The sequence below is a fragment of the Falco naumanni genome, chromosome 12 (genome assembly GCF_017639655.2).
Source record: "Falco naumanni isolate bFalNau1 chromosome 12, bFalNau1.pat, whole genome shotgun sequence".
Classification (NCBI taxonomy): domain Eukaryota; kingdom Metazoa; phylum Chordata; class Aves; order Falconiformes; family Falconidae; genus Falco; species Falco naumanni.
The window spans coordinates 18,191,074-18,208,339 of NC_054065.1; the positions used below are offsets into that span (position 1 = coordinate 18,191,074).

A 17,266-nucleotide genomic window follows, 5' to 3' on the forward strand; every position below is an offset into this window, starting at 1 on the left:
ATATTTCCAGTTGCACAGCTAAGGAGGGAAGGAGACTTCTCAGCCCCTCTACAAATCGACTTGGAGGTATTAATTGGACAACAATATGTTTAGCCAAAGATTTTAATACACATACACACAAAATCTTTTTCTTTGTAATCCTTTCCTTTTATGTAAAGGATTACAGAGGGGAGGGTGGGGGGAATTCCTGCGGGAGTTTCTTAATATTTGATTCCATTTTTCTTCAAGCTGCAAATTAAACTACCTTAAAATGTATTTCCAGAATAATAACAAAACCGGCTTTTTTTTTTTTTTTTTTTTTTTTAATCTCCCAGACTATCATACACTGGTCGTTTGCCTGTAGGTTGCGTCCCTCTGTTAGAATTCCTGGTGAACCTTTCAGAGCTTCAATATATAGTCTTTCTTTCTTTCTTTCTCTCTCTCTCCCCTCTCTCCCCCCCTTTCTCTCTTTTCCCCAGACATAAGAAACATACAACTGCATTTCTGGTGCAAATGTCTTCCAAAATACCCTTCTGTAGGGCATTTCAATGCACGTCTGCTCTGGGTGCGTGCCTGTGTGTTCAAAGCCCAGCAAACCCACAACCCTGATGTGCCTCTCAGCTGATGCCAAGGGCTCCCTGCAGCCCGCGCTCCTCCCTGCGCCCGCGGACGCCCAGCGCAGGGCTCTGCCAGCCGGCAGCCCCGGCAGGGACGGAGCCAGCATCCCAAAACGGTCGCCTTTGCTCCCGCGGCTCGCCAGCGCGGGTCACGGAGGCGCGGTGGTCGTTAGCCAGACCTCGGGGAGGGGAGACGGTGCTCGCCCAGCCCGGCCGGGGATTCAGCGCTCCCCTAAGCCTGTTAGGGACACACTCTCATGTCCTGAAATGTGCAAGCAGATAATTGTTGGCGCTCCAGCTTTGTGTGAGGAGGCCAGGGTGTAAATGGCTTTTAATGACTGCAGCTGCTGGCTGCAAACTGTCAATGGGATCGGCTAATGCCGAGCCCGGACCCGCCGGGCGCCGAGCCGCAGCGGGGCGGACGCAGCGGCGGCAGCGCGCAGCGGCGCGGAGCGGGCGCGGAGGGGAGCGCGGGGCAGCGCGGAGCGGCGCGCGCAGCGGGACGCGGGGCCGGGCGCGGCCGGCGGCAGCGGGAGCGCGGCGGCGGCCGGGGCCGGACGGAGGCTGCCCTCTCGGCTGGGAAAATCCTTTCCGGATCCTGTAAGTTTGTTACGGGCAGGCGGAGGTCCCGCGGGGGAGCCCCCCGGGTGTGCGCTGCAGCGGTCCCCCCCGCCCTTCCTCACCCCCGCGCTGGGGCCCGGGGGTCCGGGGCGGTGGCAGGCGGGGTCCCCCCCCTCGCTACCGACAGCCGTCTTCCCCGGGCTGGGGAGCCTGCCGTCCGTTTCCAGTCAATCTTGCTTGATCCCACATGATTCATTGTTTCAGCTGCTAGAATGACATGTGGCTCTGCAGGGCAGGGGAGCAGCTCCCCCCGCCCCCCCCAAACCTCCCCCTAAATAAACCAGGACAAGCCGGTGCTCTCTTCTGGAGGGAGCCCTGCGAAGTTGTGTGCGTGTGTGTGCGTGTGTGTGTGTCGGGCTGCCAACCTGGAGGACTTTTCCGGGCAGAGGAAGGGAAGCAGAGAGGAAAGCTCTTTTATTTCACTGCTTGTTTTGATGGTCGCTCCCAGGAGGCTGAGATTTTCTGCTGCCTAGTTAGTGCCCCTTAATCCTGACTCGGGAGTGACTCAGTCGACGCTTGCAAGGGCTGATTATTTTTTTATCGGGGGAGACAGGGGTTCAGATGGGGCTGGGGCGTTGCGGTCGAGGTACCGACGAGCGGAAAATGCAGCACCGCGGCCGCGGCGAGGGGGAAGGCGATGGGGGGAGAGAGGGAGAGCCCGGGGCAGGTAAAGGAGAACCCATCGTGTTGGTCTTCTTAGGCTTATTATTATTATTATTACGATTTAATTGAAACTTTGTCAGTCTTCAGTGGCAAGGGCTGACAATTTTGCACTGATGCTGTCTTTACAAACACAGCTATCCTCCTCCTCCCTTCCCTCTTTCCCTCTCTCTTTCTTCCTCTCCTTCTTCTTTTAGTCACGATTTCCCGAGATACATGGACGCGTATTTGATGGGTGTATGAGATGTGGCCCATGCGGCTCCTGTAATGCAGCCCTGTCGATGCCATGTGTGCTGTACCGGTCGTGCTAAGGAACAAGTGGGCAAGTGATTTTTTTTTTTAACGGTTTGGATTGGATTAAGGAGACGAGGGGAGTATTTTGTTACTGGTCCAAAACAGTGGTCCAGCTTCTAAGTCAAACTTTTGGGCACCCCCCCCTCCCCACTTTATTTTGCATAAACACAGAGGTTGGAGGACGAAAACATGAGTGGTTTTTTGATTTTTTTGTTGTTGTTGTTAAAGGAAGGAGAAAAAGAGTGCAGCTTGCCTCCGTGGCGAGATGCCGGCTTGGGAAGCAGCAAACTTTCCCGAGGAGGCTATGGAGGAGCAGCCGCCGGGCTGGGCTGCTTCCCCGCATCCCTCTGGATCTGCTGGCAGCTCCCGTCAGCCGAAAGTTACCTGCTCTGTAGCAGCAGTAGCAGCAGCCGTGCAGTCGCTTGCTCCTGAATTAAACACAACTCCTAATGATGTAGCATTATCAACAAGGGACACTTGATTGACTGATCTAGGTATGATATATGTGCTGGGCGTCTAAATTAAATATTAAGTGAAATACTTAGCTCTAATTAGAAATCGTAACCTAGCAATGAAAACTTGAAGAAACAAATTGCGGGGGGAGGAGGGGACAGCCTTTAAACGCGGCAGCGAGGGAAGTAGCGGTGATGTGTACAGAGGCTGACATATTAGCAACAAGCAGCAACTTTGAAATGATTGACGTATCATTAAAGCCATCAGGCTGATTTTAATAATTCTTCTTCAAGAAAAAAAAAAAAGGAGAGAAAAAGAAAAAAGCGTGGTATCCTGCATACAAGTTACTTATTTATCAGCGAATTAAAGCCCGGAGAAACATAATTAGACCGGGGGAAAACGAGGGAAGGCGGGAGGAAATCCGTCGACGAATTTAACAAACAAATGTCCAAAAAGCAGCTACCATCCAGCTCGGGGCTTCTCCGGGAGATGGAGATGTCAGAGCTAGATGCCTTCTCCCCCGAGTGTGCCTTCCCAAGGTAAACAAGCACACAGTTGCCTCAACTTTCTCCTTTAGTACAAAGTTCCTGGTGCGACGGAAAATTTGAATATTTTATCAGTCTCTTGTAGTGACCCTCATTAGGTGGGCATCCTGCTAAGGCCCTGGCGTTACAAGAAAGCTGCCCAATCAGAGCATTTGCACGCCTTGTTAGCGATGGTTAATGAAGCTTCCCCATGCACTCAAAGAAAGGCCCCCTCGATGTAGATTTACCTTATGTCAACTCGTTACTTCTAATGAATCGCATCAAAATTCTTCCCTGAATGGGGCCGAGGCGCCCGGACCGGGATCCCCTCCCCGCCCGGCGGAGCCCACCCCTGCCACCGCCGGCACTTTAGCGGAGCATCCGAGACCGAGGTGACCAGGCGCAGTTCGGCGGCGGGCGGGGGGGAAGAGGCCGAGGGAGGGGACGGAGCGTGCGGCCGGCAGCGGCGGGGGCTCCGCAGTCCCGGGGGGGGGGGGGGGGCGGGCACAGCCCGGCCCAGGCTCCCGGCGAGGACAGCGGCTGCGGAGGCTTTGCCGCTGGCAGGTAGAGGTTTGCTCTTCGCCTCCAATTTCCAGCCCCCCACATCCCCTCCAACCCCCCACCTCCCCGTCCCTCCGGGCTAGCATTTTAAAATCAATTAGTATTTTCAATTCTTGAGGTGAATTATTCAAACAAATGTTTGGGAGACCCTGAGGGAGAATTTGGCCGTGACAAAAGGTTTGATTAGCTTTATTTCCCCCCAAAAGCAACAAAGGCGGCAGGGCTGCGAGAACAATCCGCTACATCAGGGCATGTTCAATTAAATGAAAGTCATTAGCTTCGCCGTGAAAGCACTACCTTTAAAATCAGATGGGGCGGGCGGGAAGAGGGGGGGTACTCTGATAATTGTGGCAGGAGGATTTAACACTCCCCCTCCCCCTATGCACACAAAGCCCTCCAAAAAGGAGAAGAAGAAGGCAGAGAGAGAGGGGGGAAAAACCCCAACCCAACACCTCACCCTTTGGAAATTTGTGCTCAGTCTAAACAATAGGAAGCCCATAATGCAGATTATAACACTCACTGACTCGAATCCATTATCTGCCTTCCACACTGTCTATATATTGATTTCCGTATACTTTCTATTGCTCTCAATGACTGAGCAAAGCTCCGGTTAAGAGCCCGCGACACACAGGAGCACTGCTTGAACTACATCTCACCATTACGAGCCGGAGCCGGTTGTAAACACGAAATGCTCCCACTTTCCCCGTGTAGCTGTGAACAAGCACACGACACCCCCCACCCCCCCGCCCCAACTCTCTCCCCCCCTCCCCCCCCGCCCCAAAGAAGCGGGCGGCCGGGCAGACCCGGGGCTCTGCCCGGGGGCCCCCTCCCGCCGCGGGACCCCCCCGCCGAGGCACGTCTAGGTGCGCTCGCCCGTGTCGGCGGGAGAAATCCTGGGGCCGGTGCCCGGTTCGCCCCGTCCCGAGCGCGCCGGAGCCGCCTGCGGGGAAGGGGGTCTGGGTGCCCCGCGGCCCGGGGGGCGCAGAGCGGGCAGAGCCGGGGAGCTGAGCTCCCCGCCCGTGGCCCTCCGCCCGCAGCCCCTCTCCCCGGCCCTGAGCTCTTAAGGAGGGATGACGGTTGTTTCTCTAACTCTGAGACCCAGCAGAGCAGAACTTTTCAAAGGCAGGATCCTCCGGACGGTAAGTTTGATATTTAGATTAAGATCACTTCCTCACGGGGTCTTGTGGAGTGTGTGTGTGTGGGAGAGAGAGACAGGAGGGGAGGGAGAGAGCTCAGCCGAAAACGGCCACAAAAGAGAGCGAGGAGACCGCCAAGAGCACAACCTGATTTGGGGGGCAGCGCTTTCGAAGGGAGGTGCGGGGGGCGTGGGGGGCCGCCGGGGCTGAGCCCCCGGAGTGCAGCGAGGTGCCCCTGCCTCCCCGTAACCTCCCCCTGCAGGGCACCGCTCAGGCGGAGGGGAAGGAGGCATCGAGAGGGTTAAAGTGCCCGGAGAGCAGCAGAAATTTGGAAGCGAGTGTGTGTGTTGGGGGGAGGGGGAGTAAAGCGGTAATTTTGCTGCTATAAGGACCCCAAACAATCCACTCGGAACCTGCATAGATCGGGGAGATCCGGGAGAACGTCTTAAGATGGTCACTTCTTCCCCCACCCCCCGTCATCCCCTTCCTTTACTTTAATGAAGATTGTTAATTTGTTTCCAGGCAGTGCGCCGGGCTGATAAGTCCTCCCTAGCTAATATGTTAAAGTTTAAATACCAGCAGGTGCAAATTCGCTCTACTTAAGGCTATAAAAATAATGCCGAAATTCAAGAGCACAAGAAGTTGGCCTTTGTATTGTGATTTATAAAAGGGAAATTGCGCTATACATAGCCAACTATTTACCAAAAAAAACCCCAACCCCCAAAGCCCTGAAAGTGCTAAATTCTTCTTAATGATGCCGAAGGTGAAGTTGTTTCATATTGGACAAAATGGGCATTATTCTTTGTCATGTAAATCACCCTTCACTTGACCTCAGGTTAGAGGATAATGTTCATTCTTGGTTCACACTAAAACTTATTTAAATCAGAGAGCTGAAGAATCATTTCACAAAATCCGCGTAGTAAAGTGGACTTAGGGATCTTCATTCAAAAAACATGGGTTAGGAACGTGTACTAAAAAAAAATTTGATATTTGATGCTAAACTCCAGGATTAGGAGGTTTTTTATTTAATAAAGTTATGCTCCTTGGATTTCCTGAGAAATATGTATATAATTTCGCATAACAAGATTAAAAGAAAGGAAAAGATATGAATCAAAGGAGCTATAGATACACAAAAGACCTCCAAGTAACAATTACTGTAATACACATTTTAAAATGGGAAAAGAAATGAAAAGATATTTAACAATTGGGTAAAACAGAAATGAAGGTTTGATAAAGAAGATGCAGCTTGCGGTGCTATTTCATTCGAGAAATATACTTTTGGCGTGGAGTGACAGGATATGTTATTTTGACACAAAATGAAAGCGTTACCGCAGATATAGAGACATAGATACATACGAAGACAGCTGTATACACTCATTTATAAATTAGTGGGTGCACGTGGAAGGAAATCTGAGCGTCTCCACTTTCCAAAGCGAAGCTGAAAAATATCCCATAGGTGAGGCGCTGGGCTGAGATAGGTTTAATATTGAAGTGCTAGAGATTATTGGAAATCAAATAAAAATTCGACATGCACTGACCCATTAGAGGATTTAGCGGCGAGGAGGGAGAGATTTTCCAGGGCTTTTGTTGCTAATGTTTCAATGCTAGGCGCTAACTTTAAGAAAAGTGTCAGTAGAATAACAAATTGAGGGCATGAAAGGCCATGGAGAGAAAGCAAGCAAGGATGCTCTTGACTTCTTAGCAGTTGCTTAGAAAGGATCTCGAGCTTAATATGGGGACTCAATCAGCGGAGAGCACAAAGCTGGGGAAAGGGGGAGAGGAAAGTTGGGCTCAGCACGTGCACTTTGGTCAAGTCGCTCGAGTGAGCACCGGAGGGGGAGCTGCGGGCGCTGAGCATCCCCCCGGCTTCACCCCCGCCCCGGCTCCCGGCACCGGCACCGGCCGGCCGCGGGCACCGTCCGCCCGCCGCCACCGCCCGCTGTCCGGCCCGGGGCCGCCGCCGGGGCTGAGGGTGCCGGGGAGCACCGGGGGCCGCGTTGGACGGGGCCCCCCCTTGAGCCTGTGCGGGGGCGTGGGGAGAAGCCGCCTGGCTCGGGCCGGGCTGCCCCGGCGCTGCAGCAGCCAGGCAGCCGCCGCCGTGGGGGACTAGGTAGAGCGCAGTTTGCCCCTTCACCGCAGCGCCAGCAGCAGGTTTTGTTGCAAGGCTCCGTTATCAAACTCGGTCTTTCCATGAGCAACAGCCGATTTTACAGCCCGTCTGTAAAGATTTTTAACAGCTTAGCGAATATCACAGATAAGGGAAATCTGGAAGATGCTCCCAGGACATCAGACCTTAATGGGCTCCTTCAGCGGCGGATGGAGCTCCATTCTGTTCCCTGTGCGTATTATACTGCAGACAGCATTCGATATATACTCTATTTAATCTTGCTCTGTGACAGAGCTGTTTAAGTGTATACCGTGCCTACATTCTTTGTATCAAGACCAAAAGGATGCATTGTTGAAAGAAAACTATTCAAAATCTTTCATCTGATAGAAACGATCCAGCAACTGTGAGGCAGCTACAGCACAATGGTTCTGTCTGCATAATAGGTATCTCATAAAAATACAGCGTGTCATTGCAACAAAAAGTTAAAAGTCTTAAATGTATCCATCTTATATATTGCATGAAGTCAATAATATTCTAACCTTGTCTGCACCCCGCCATTAAATGGTACACGGCACTTTAAAATCGAGGGCATTGTGATTGAAATCACAGTCTCTAGCAGAGAAACAGGGGAGGAAGGTAAGTTAAGCGAGGACCATTACGGATGTAATGACCTCAGGGTAAATATTCATTAGGAAGAGGAGATTCCTCTTCTAATACCCAGTCTATTTTCTTTGGAATGCAATATCACGGAACCTAATGTAGTAGCAAGATCCAAGATTTAAAAGGGGATTATTGCCAAGTATGGTGGGTCGAGTTTGGGGGATGTATTTCCAGACACTTTCCTCAAGTGGGACGCAAATGCCAAGGATAGATTTTGAGGAAGAAAAAAAAGTAAATCACCTTTCTCATTTTGTTCGGGCAGCTAGAGAAGCTTGTTCCTTGCTTAGCCCTCGGTAGGAGAAAGCAGAGAACATTTCAACAGCGCCGTTAGCAGCCCTGCCTCTCTCTTCCTTTGGTAGGTGCATCAGCCGGAGGGCAGGGAGCCCGCACGCCGCTCCGGGGACAGGGTTTGCCTCCTGAACGACACTCCTGCTTCCGAAGAACAGTAGCTCCGACCTCCAAACTAACTGAGACTGCTGCTCCAAAGTAGCTGCGAACAGCACTCCCGTGTCTTAACAGGGTCACACAGGAGATTGGAGCCTTTTAATTTCCAGGCACAAGGAATTACTCCCTCGGAGACCCGGTTTGTTTGGGGATTTTGGAGGTGTGTGTTTTGGTGTGTTCCCCCCCCCCCCCCCCCCCCCCCGATAGAAAGGGAAGCTGGGTACGTCTCCCTTAAGCACACAGAAGGATAAAGGTGTTGAAAAAAGCCAAGCCGGGGCACATCTGGCTGTGGGAGCCGGCCCCGCGCTGCGGGCCGCTGTTGTCCCCGGCGGGGGCTGCGGGGGCTGCCGCCGGCCCGGCCCGCGCCCTCGCCCTGTGCGGCATCCAGCGGGCGCGTCGCCTGGGGTGACCTTCAGGGAGCACGTTTCAACTGCCAAACATCGAGAAAAGTGCTTCTCTCGCTCGCAGGCGCCATATTAATGCCGGGAGCTGGGGCTGGGGCGGGGGGAGGGCGGTTTCGTAGTTGCTTTAGGTTTACGCCGTTGTTAATTCAGACTGGACGAGCTCTCCACGGCTCTGTAAAAAGAAAAAGTACTTCGGCATTCTCCCCCCGCCCCCCCGTTTCCACTCGCCCCGAGGGGATGAGCTTTGTAATACTGATCCTTGCTCTGGGACGCTATGGAGCATCCTCCCCCTCTCCGCCCGGTGGGGAAGGAGGTGGGCGGGGGCGACCCCCGGGAGCGCGGGGTGCCATGGGGTCCCGGCCCAGGGCCCGGACACCCACCTTGCGGGGGGCCCCAGGCAGTGCCTGAGACCCCCCGGGTCCCCCCCCATCCTGCTGCGTGCCGGGACGGGGTGGGAAGGCTCCCCAAGCTCCCCTTCCTCCGCGTACCCCTCATTTGCGCTGGGAAGGCTGTGAGCAGCAAAATAAGAGAACACCCCCCATCTCCCATCTACCCCCATGGAAAGTGATTCCTTAAGCTGTGGGTCTGCACTACGCTGAGCTCTCCGCGCCCCCAACTCGCGCTGGGACTTGCTGCTTAGTCAACCGCGCTGCTTCATCTTTTCCCATTATTCGTTTTTTTCTGTTAGTTTGTGGTTTGTTTGTTTGTTTTTTTAATGCGAATAAAATCCCAGCTTTTGCAGATGGGCAGAAGTGGACGAAGCAACACCGCGATCGCGGCGGGGACACGGAGAAGTCGGACAGAGCCGCTCCTCCCCGGGGCCGCAGGGCCGGGGGCGTCCTAAAGGTTCAAGTCCCCCTCAGGATTTCGGAACAAAGGCAGCCCAGCCCAGCTCCGCCAAGCACAAAGCTCCATTGTAATCTTGGGCTCACACACCACCCCCCCACCCCACCCCACCCATTTTGCCCTGTTTTCCAGCCTGCGGTTCCTGAAGGTCAGGTGGAGAGGTCATGGCTCTGCATCCCCTATAAATAGATTTTGATATTTAGACAGCTATTGCTACTCAATATTAACTTACAGGATAATGGCGAGAGATACCGTATGCGCTGAACCTGTTATTCACGAGTGAGCAGCATCTGTCGAATACAATTCTCGTCTTTTCGCCCTGTTTGGCTATAGCGCAAATCAATAGGGCGAAGGACGTCTTGAGGCTGGGGTGGGGACGGTGAGCAGGGCGGCTCTGCGGGGACACAGTTGCAAGTACAGTGCTGAAACTATCCAAGGACTTCAGAGAGCTGAAGTCAAGGGCCAGGTAGGCACAGACCAGCTCTGAGGGAGCGGAGGACCAATTCAAGAGCGGCTGGTGGAAAGCTTCCAGCGCCGGGTTTATTCTAGGGCTTCTGACGCTGCCCTTTAAAACACGACGAACGCTGCTGAGGTGGAAGGGTCCCCTCCGCACGTTCACAGCCCGATTTCCCCTATTTCTGACGTTAAAAACTGTGGGTTCCGTGTAGATCCGAACAAGGGACTCAGTTCACCACTAACCCTCTTGCTGTTTACAGAGCATTCATCGGCAGTCAGGGTCTTCAGCTGCCTGTAATATTTTGAGGGAGCAGTAAGTATTCTTGGTTCCAGCTCACAGAGTATCCCCTCTTCCGTATGACCCCAAATCCTCCTCTGCCTTCCTCCACCTGCAAAGCAGAAGGGCTTTTACACCCCCCAACCGTTCTCCCTGGGAGCCGGCCCTTCTCTTGGCGGTGCGCTAAAGATGAAATTCACAGCCGGGACTTCGGTTGAGGTTTTAGAGCAACTACAGCCGCAGCCCGGTACCCGCCAGGATCCGCCGGCCCGCACTGTGGTGGCTGCAGGACACCCCCGCGGGCGACCTCCGCGGGCAGCGGCCGTCTCCGAGCAGGGGGGGTGAGGCCCGTGGGGGCGGCCAAGGCCCAGCGGGACAGGGAGAGGAGCGGGGCCAGGCTGGAAGCACTTCTCCCTCGTTCTGCTGGCTCACGCGTGGGTCCTGCGCCCCTTGCAAAGCAGAAGCCCCGTGCCCCTGCAGGCAGTTCTGGAAGCTGGTAGTAACCAAGGTCTTTCGTAGCAGAACGGGAAAACCCGCACGCGTTTCCACCCACTTACCTGGGCATGAGGGGTCGTGAAGGGGGGCGATTCTTGCTTGCCTGTGAATTTGGTGGTTAAAAGAGGTAGCCTGGGGAAGGGGAGGGAGGGGAGAGGTGCTGAATGGTTTGGTTTAATCACTAAAGTATCTGAAAGTTGTCGAGATTTGATTCCCCCCTTTGCTCGTTTAACTCGCTCTTTAATGCTCATGTGTGCCATCTGGTAGTTGTGCATGTGCATGTGTGTTTCGGGGGGTGGTGTGCTCCTTCTTTTAAGAGAAGGGATTATCGCCAGGGAAGAGACACAAAAGAGGCAGGTTTAAGACGCCGCGACTCCCTACAGCCTTGCAGTTTTACAACCAGCCCAAGCGGCAGCGAAACAAACTTTCTGTCAGAAGTTCCCTGACGCTCAGGAGGGACAGGCGCGTCCCGCCGCCCGGCCGAGGACCCGCGGGTTTTGCTCCGGCGGGCAGCAGAGCCGCAGGAGCTGCCACCGCTGGCCCCGGGCGGCTGGCGGCTACACTGGGCGGGGGGCTGGCGGGTGCTGGGGGGAGCAGGCGCCCCGCAGCCCCAGCCAGGGCGAGCCGGGCAGGCGGCTGTCCCCCTGCGGGGCGGCCCGAGGCAACAGTGAGCGCCCGTTGCCCGTGGAGAGGAGCGGGAGCGCTGGTGCCAACCGAGGGGACGGACGTGACTTTCCTGGGTGGCTTCCTGGCTCACCGGGGAGGGAAAGTGCCGCTGGTCCTGCGCCCGGCGCTTCTCCCTGGGAGCTCCGGAGGGTGCCGGGAGGTGCCCGGCGCTGCACGGCCCCGGAGCAGCCCCCCCGGGGCGGCCAGTGCGAGGGCTGCAGGGCGAGGATCGCCTGCGCCCCGCAGCTCGGGGCTCTCTGTGACCCGACGTGCTGCTGACGGCGAGCTGTTACGGAAGGTGTCCTCGTAAATAAAATCGGAGTTTTTGTGAGGTGCAGTCCCCATACATTTTTAACCACAGTGATTACTAAATTAATAGCAGGCCCTAAGACAGATGTCAAAACGTCTTGAAAATGTTTATCTGTGAATAATTGAGAAGGTGGTAAGACGCATTATCTGATTGTATAATGAAATATGTATGAGGAACAGCTGTTTGCAATAGTCACCTCCCGTTGTTTCATTAGCCTAGAGCCTCCCCCTGCAAGGAGCGCTTCCCTGAAGTTGGCCATTCAGCGCCGGCTGCTTCCACCGGCGGCGGCGGCCGCGCCGTGTCCCCAGGAGCCGCGGCGGGGCAGGGGTGACCCGGTGCTGTCCCTAGGCCGGGCCGCGGGCTGTCCCCGTGGCACCTCTCACCGGTGGTTCGCTCCGAGGGCGGGAGGGCGGAGGCGCGGGTGGGGTTCGAAGGTGTCTGGCCGGGCAACCTCCAGCTGGAGAGGATGCCCCGGGAGGAAGGAGGCTCGATGCTCACCTCGGAGGCGCGGCGAGCGGCCATTTATGAAGGTTTCATGCCGAGCAGCAACAGTCTCCTTCGCTACTTAGTGTTGACACAAACTTCCAGACGTCGAGCATATGCTGTTGCACAGCATTGTTTATGTGTGGTACCAGATGTTGCTTTGCATCCTATTGTCTGGAGACAATGTTTGGTTCAGGTTAAAATATCTTTACTTGAACTGCTCAGTTGGCCATTGTGTGAGCATTAGTGAAGTGTCATGGAGAGGTAATGGGAAGTCCGGGGAGGTTAGCTCTCCGAGCGTGGCCAGGAGGTCCCTGGTTCATGGTGGGGTTACAGCCACCACTGTCATCTTTTGTTTTCCCTCCTCAGAGAACCCTTGTCCTTCCTCTAAAAGGATGTGCCCCGCTCTCTTTCCCCTCGGAGCTTTCTCCACCGGTTCCATGAAACAGCCCGATGTTTGTTTTTCTAGTTCCCGTAAATCGCCCGAAAGAGGAAAGGACAGCGCGGTCCTGCGTCACCGCCGGCCGGGCCGGGCGGAGCGGGGCGGCCCCACGCCCCTGCCCGGGGGCGCCGGCGCCGGGGGGGACATCGGCCCCGGCCGCGGAGTTCACGCTCCGGCCGGGGCAGCGGCTCCTTGCCCCCGAAACGCCCGCCGTCCCCGCCGGCGGCGCGGCCGAGCGGCCCAGGCCGGGCGGGCGGAGGGGGCGGCGGGCCGCGCCCCGGCAGCACCAGCCGTTCGGCGGCAGCCCCCGCTCCGCCGGCCGGGGGAGCGGCTCGCCTGGAGCCCTTTCTTCCCTTTAACCCCGCAGCCTGGGCCGGCCGCGGCGGCTGACCTGTGGCAAGACTTTTGCTCCGGGAGAGAGCGGGGAAGAAAGCTATAGACTTTAATCGGATTTCTCCCCAAACACTTCTGGTATGTTGTTGTTATGCATCTATATGGAGATCATTATTTATAAATGAGCGCGTACGATCAGTCGCAAAGACTTTAAGAGCCCGGATTTGTGTCATTAAGTTGAGGGCGGGGTAGAGTGACTTAGCGGGGGACGGAGGTGCCGGCCGGGGCGGCCGCCGGCTCGGCCAGCGGGAGGTGCCCGGCCGCCCGCCGCCGCCGCCGCTCGGCGAGACCCCCCGCGGGCGGGGGAGGCCGCGGCCCCGGGCTGGTCCCCGCCGCCCGGTCGGGCTGCTCTGGGGCTGCGGGCCCCGGGAGGGGGCCGTGCCGCCGCCGTTTCCCGTCGCCGCCGTCCCGCCCCGCACAATGGAGGCGTGCTTCCCTTGCGCCGGTGCACCGCCAAGGGCGGCGGTGGCCTGGGGACGTTTCCAGCAGCGGCGGTTTTCCAGGCCGAGACAAACCCTGCCCCTCCGCGCCCTGGCACTGGTAAAGCCACTTCAGGGCACGGTTAACATCTCTCTGAATGCCCGAACGAAACAAAAAGCCGCACGGAGAGCGGAGGTTTTGCGACGCGATGCGCTGGATAGTGTAGATGTATTTGTGTTGTTTCTAGCACTTTTGCTCGTGCGTAATCCCTTATGCCTTTTATTATAATCCTACACATTACAGTTAATCTGTAATGATACTGCTTCAGAGGGACCTGTTGCACACAGTGATGGTAATTTGTAACCTTGGTAACAGTTTTAAATAAAGATTATAACAATGATGTCAACTGTTTTTCTTCACCATACCGTAAATGGGGGCTCAATATTATTGTGCCTGTAAAAGGACAGTTTAAGAGACAGTGCCGAGGTTCCACTTTGCTTACCATCATGCCAGCTATCACTTTTTAGCTTGTCCTTAGTAAACACGATCATGTTTCTAAATAGTATAAAGATTTTCAGACTGCTGAGGACTCTGTAAACTTTAATTTTCTGAATGAGGGGGATATTATTACGAATTAGGGTTATCAGGATCCAAGTACCCTTACCAAGAACATTTCAGCCTTCCGGAAAATACCTCGGAATAAGTACTACTTAGAAACCCTAATGAATAATGCTAATGCTGACTCTACCATTAGCTTTCTGCACAAGCTCTCCCCTCTATTAAAGCTTACAGAAAAAGCTCAGAAGCTGAAAGCAAAATTAAATGTAATTGCTTTTATTTACCTATTGCTTTTATATCATTAAAATATTTTTAGTTACATTTATTAAACAGCATCCACTTCGAGTATTACCTACAATATCTATTAATCCATTTTTGTGTATTAACTACACCACCATTAGCTATTGAAATATGTATATATACACACACATATATGTATTACCTATATTGTCTTTGCCAAGATATGTTTCAGTTCTCATTAACAAAAGTATTCTTGCGGAAGATTCTACAAAGCATGTTTTTCATGCACACTTATTAATAATCACAGTTTTCAAGAATTAGATATGCACAGATTGCAAATGGAAAGAAAATACCAGATGCAAAATGAAATATACAGTAGAATTGAAGCATAACTATTTTTCCTCCTTAAACTAAAAAATTTACAGAGTGAAAAATGGAGCTATTAAGCTTACTTAAAAGATGGCTTTGTTGGTTTAATTATACTGTAGTTATTTTATAAATATGTTTCAAAGGAAGCTTGCCATATTGAATGTCAATGAAGCCTGTAAAGAAAAGACGTACAAAAGCTAATGCATACCAAATACCAAATTTTAGTCATTAGCATTCCTATTTATTACAAACTAAAGGAACCTATTAACAGACAAGAATTTCTATTTAGCTAGCATTACAATGTTTAGCCATTAAAATAAAAAAGGACAAAAAAATGACACCCCCCCTTAGAACTGTATGCTCTTTTTACTTAGAAAGACAAATGTATCAAAAACCCCTGATAACAGAAACTGTGATTCTTCATTATTACTGGCTGTGCCACGCCAAACCCTGTACTGCTTTATTCAGGCAAAATTTCTACTTGTTCCAAAGGACAAGATCTGTCCGATTAAGAGCTTCAGATATTTTGCACATACCTTAACAGCTGCATTTGAGGGACTTTTGGTTGTGGGGAAGTGTAGGTTGGTGAAGGCCTACAGGCTCAAGCCTGGAGGCTGCTGGGCCTGATCCGACGTCAGTAGGCATTTCGCCATCGCATTCTGTAGTTCAGATCAAGTCTGGGGTGTGGATAGCAGCTTTCACGCTTAGGATGGAGGAAGGAAGGACTAAACCATTCGTTAGGTTAGGCAGGCTGCTAACCAGAAGTTTCTTTTCAGTGCTTGTCACAAAATCAGCATATTTATGCATGTGCTGCCTGTTTGTTTGGGAATTCTTCTAAAACCTCTTGGCCAAGCATTTATGCTTTTCAAATAACCTTTAAGAATCTGTATTTTTGTCTCTCTTGAAGGCATATGTGATACATCTCAGAGCTTCTAAAAATGTTAAGCATATTATTACGCAGAGTATTAAATTTCACATGTAAAAGGTAAATAAGCTTTCTTGTGTTTTTCACTGAACTGCATACATTTATGTGAAGGGAGAATCTTTCGGAAACACTGATATTTGTGATGAGGTAACAAAATGATCCTTTCCCCTTTGTTGCACGTGACACGGTCCTTGCCTTCTCAGCTTGTGAGCATCGCTGCTTGAGACTCTGTTGTGTCTATTCAAATTGACAGAGAAATTCAAAACAAGACCAAAGAAGCACTACTGCTACAGAGCTTCTGGGTGACGGATGCTGTCAAACGCCTGTTTTGCCTCAAAGATTACTTCAGTTTTCAAAGAATCGGAGGGGGGGGGGAGGGCGGCAGGGAGCGGTTCAGGAAAGTTCAACCCATCTGTTTAATCTTTGTTCTCTGATTTTCATTGTCCATTTCTAAAACAGGTTTTACATTTAATTTAATAATGTGTTCAGCTTGACTAATAAGGATCACTTTTGATTTTGCTTTTGCAAGAATAGAGTGAAGACTTGTACAAAGAAAATTCACTGCATAAACACCTGCCCAAGAAGGGAAGGTTTGCCCTTACCTCATCTACAGGATTTGTAAGTACATGAAATTTGTTCTCTTCAAAGATTTAAACTTCCAGGCTTTAGGATGCTGTTACAGGGCTGGTGGTTTGTAGCTTTTACATGAACATATGGCGAGAAGTTTGACTGAAACAGTTCTACAGTCAGCATATCTTAGCGTGTACGAAATATTTTGAATAAAGCGGTTCCTGTATGACCCCATTTATGTGATCTGTGTTGCTGCTTTTCACTAATGAAAACAAAACTGATCTGAAATTTGCATGAGTGTGGTGTCTGGGGATAACAGTCTCATGAAATCAAAATGATGCAGGCTGCCTCTGATTTTGCTAAGATAAATTAGAATTTGGGAGGAAGAATCTCATGGAAAATTAAATATAAAAGCAGTCAGGGTTTCTGAAATTTTAAGAACTCCTACTTTTCCTTGGAGATATTTTCTGAGTCAAAGATCTTCACTTCTGTTTATTATCAATGAAGAGTAGTGGTTCAAGAGGTTGCAAACAGAAAGCCCAGATTAAAATAAGCCTGAAGGAATCTTGATGTTGTCTCTCAAGTATTGTAACTTTCACAAGGAGGGCTTTTTCCAGGTCAGCGTGTCTATAAACCCAAATGGAGTTGATCCATAGATCTACAAATCGGATGCTGCTGGAAAGATAGGAGACATCTTGCAGGTCTTTCACTTATACTCAGATGGCATGCTAGATAGCTACCATTAGAAATTTTTCAACAGAAAAGCTTTCATTTGCAACATTTCTGCCTACCAAACCCAAGCTGATTTACCTCTAGGCTCTGTTGCTAGAGCAGCAGATACGTTTAAAGGAGAAACAGTAATAATGCAATAGTTGTGACAAAAAAAAAAAAAAAAAAAGAGCAGCATCACACTGGAAGAAAAAGCAGTGTGATGAATCACTCCTTTGTTCCAACTGTCCCTTTAATACAAAGCAGAATACAAATGTTTGAACAAAAATGCTTAAATTGTTGCATTCTCAGCAATGGCTTCTCTTTTTAGCTTTAAATCGTCCATAGTCCTTTGTAGCCATATACAGTATGTGACAGAGCAATTTGGAAAAGATTCATCTATCAAGTTAAACAACTTTCTGGTGTAACTTCAGAGAGGTTTATTGCTTATTCATGTGGAAGTGAGTACACCCAACTTGTTTTGCCTGGTTTTGCTACTTTTGCTGGTTTGCAAGGCTGTTCTGGTAGCTGCAAATGGCTTCTCAAGTGACATTCGCTGACATTCAGTGGTGTATATTTATCGGTATTCTTCACCTCACTTCTATATGTGTAATCTATTTTATTTTGTTCTTCATAGCAAACTCCTTT

At 51.7% G+C, this 17,266-nt stretch overlaps 1 long non-coding RNA gene across 12 annotated transcripts in view; it reads left to right on the forward strand.

Annotated features, from left to right (window-relative positions):
* The first annotated feature begins 2,677 nt into the window (after positions 1 to 2,677).
* Positions 2,678 to 17,266, forward strand: part of LOC121096258 — a 31,866-nt gene continuing 17,277 nt past the window's right edge. For 7 of the 12 annotated variants that reach the window (XR_005830427.1, XR_005830421.1, XR_005830425.1 and 4 more), the window contains exons 1-4: positions 4,495 to 4,848; positions 7,972 to 12,906; positions 15,870 to 15,958; positions 16,950 to 17,079. This is a non-coding gene — a long non-coding RNA (uncharacterized LOC121096258). Of the gene's footprint in view, positions 3,541 to 4,494; positions 4,849 to 7,971; positions 12,907 to 15,869; positions 15,959 to 16,949; positions 17,080 to 17,266 lie in introns of those variants that run through there. The other 5 variants (XR_005830426.1, XR_005830429.1, XR_005830428.1 and 2 more) reach the window with 5 other exon arrangements.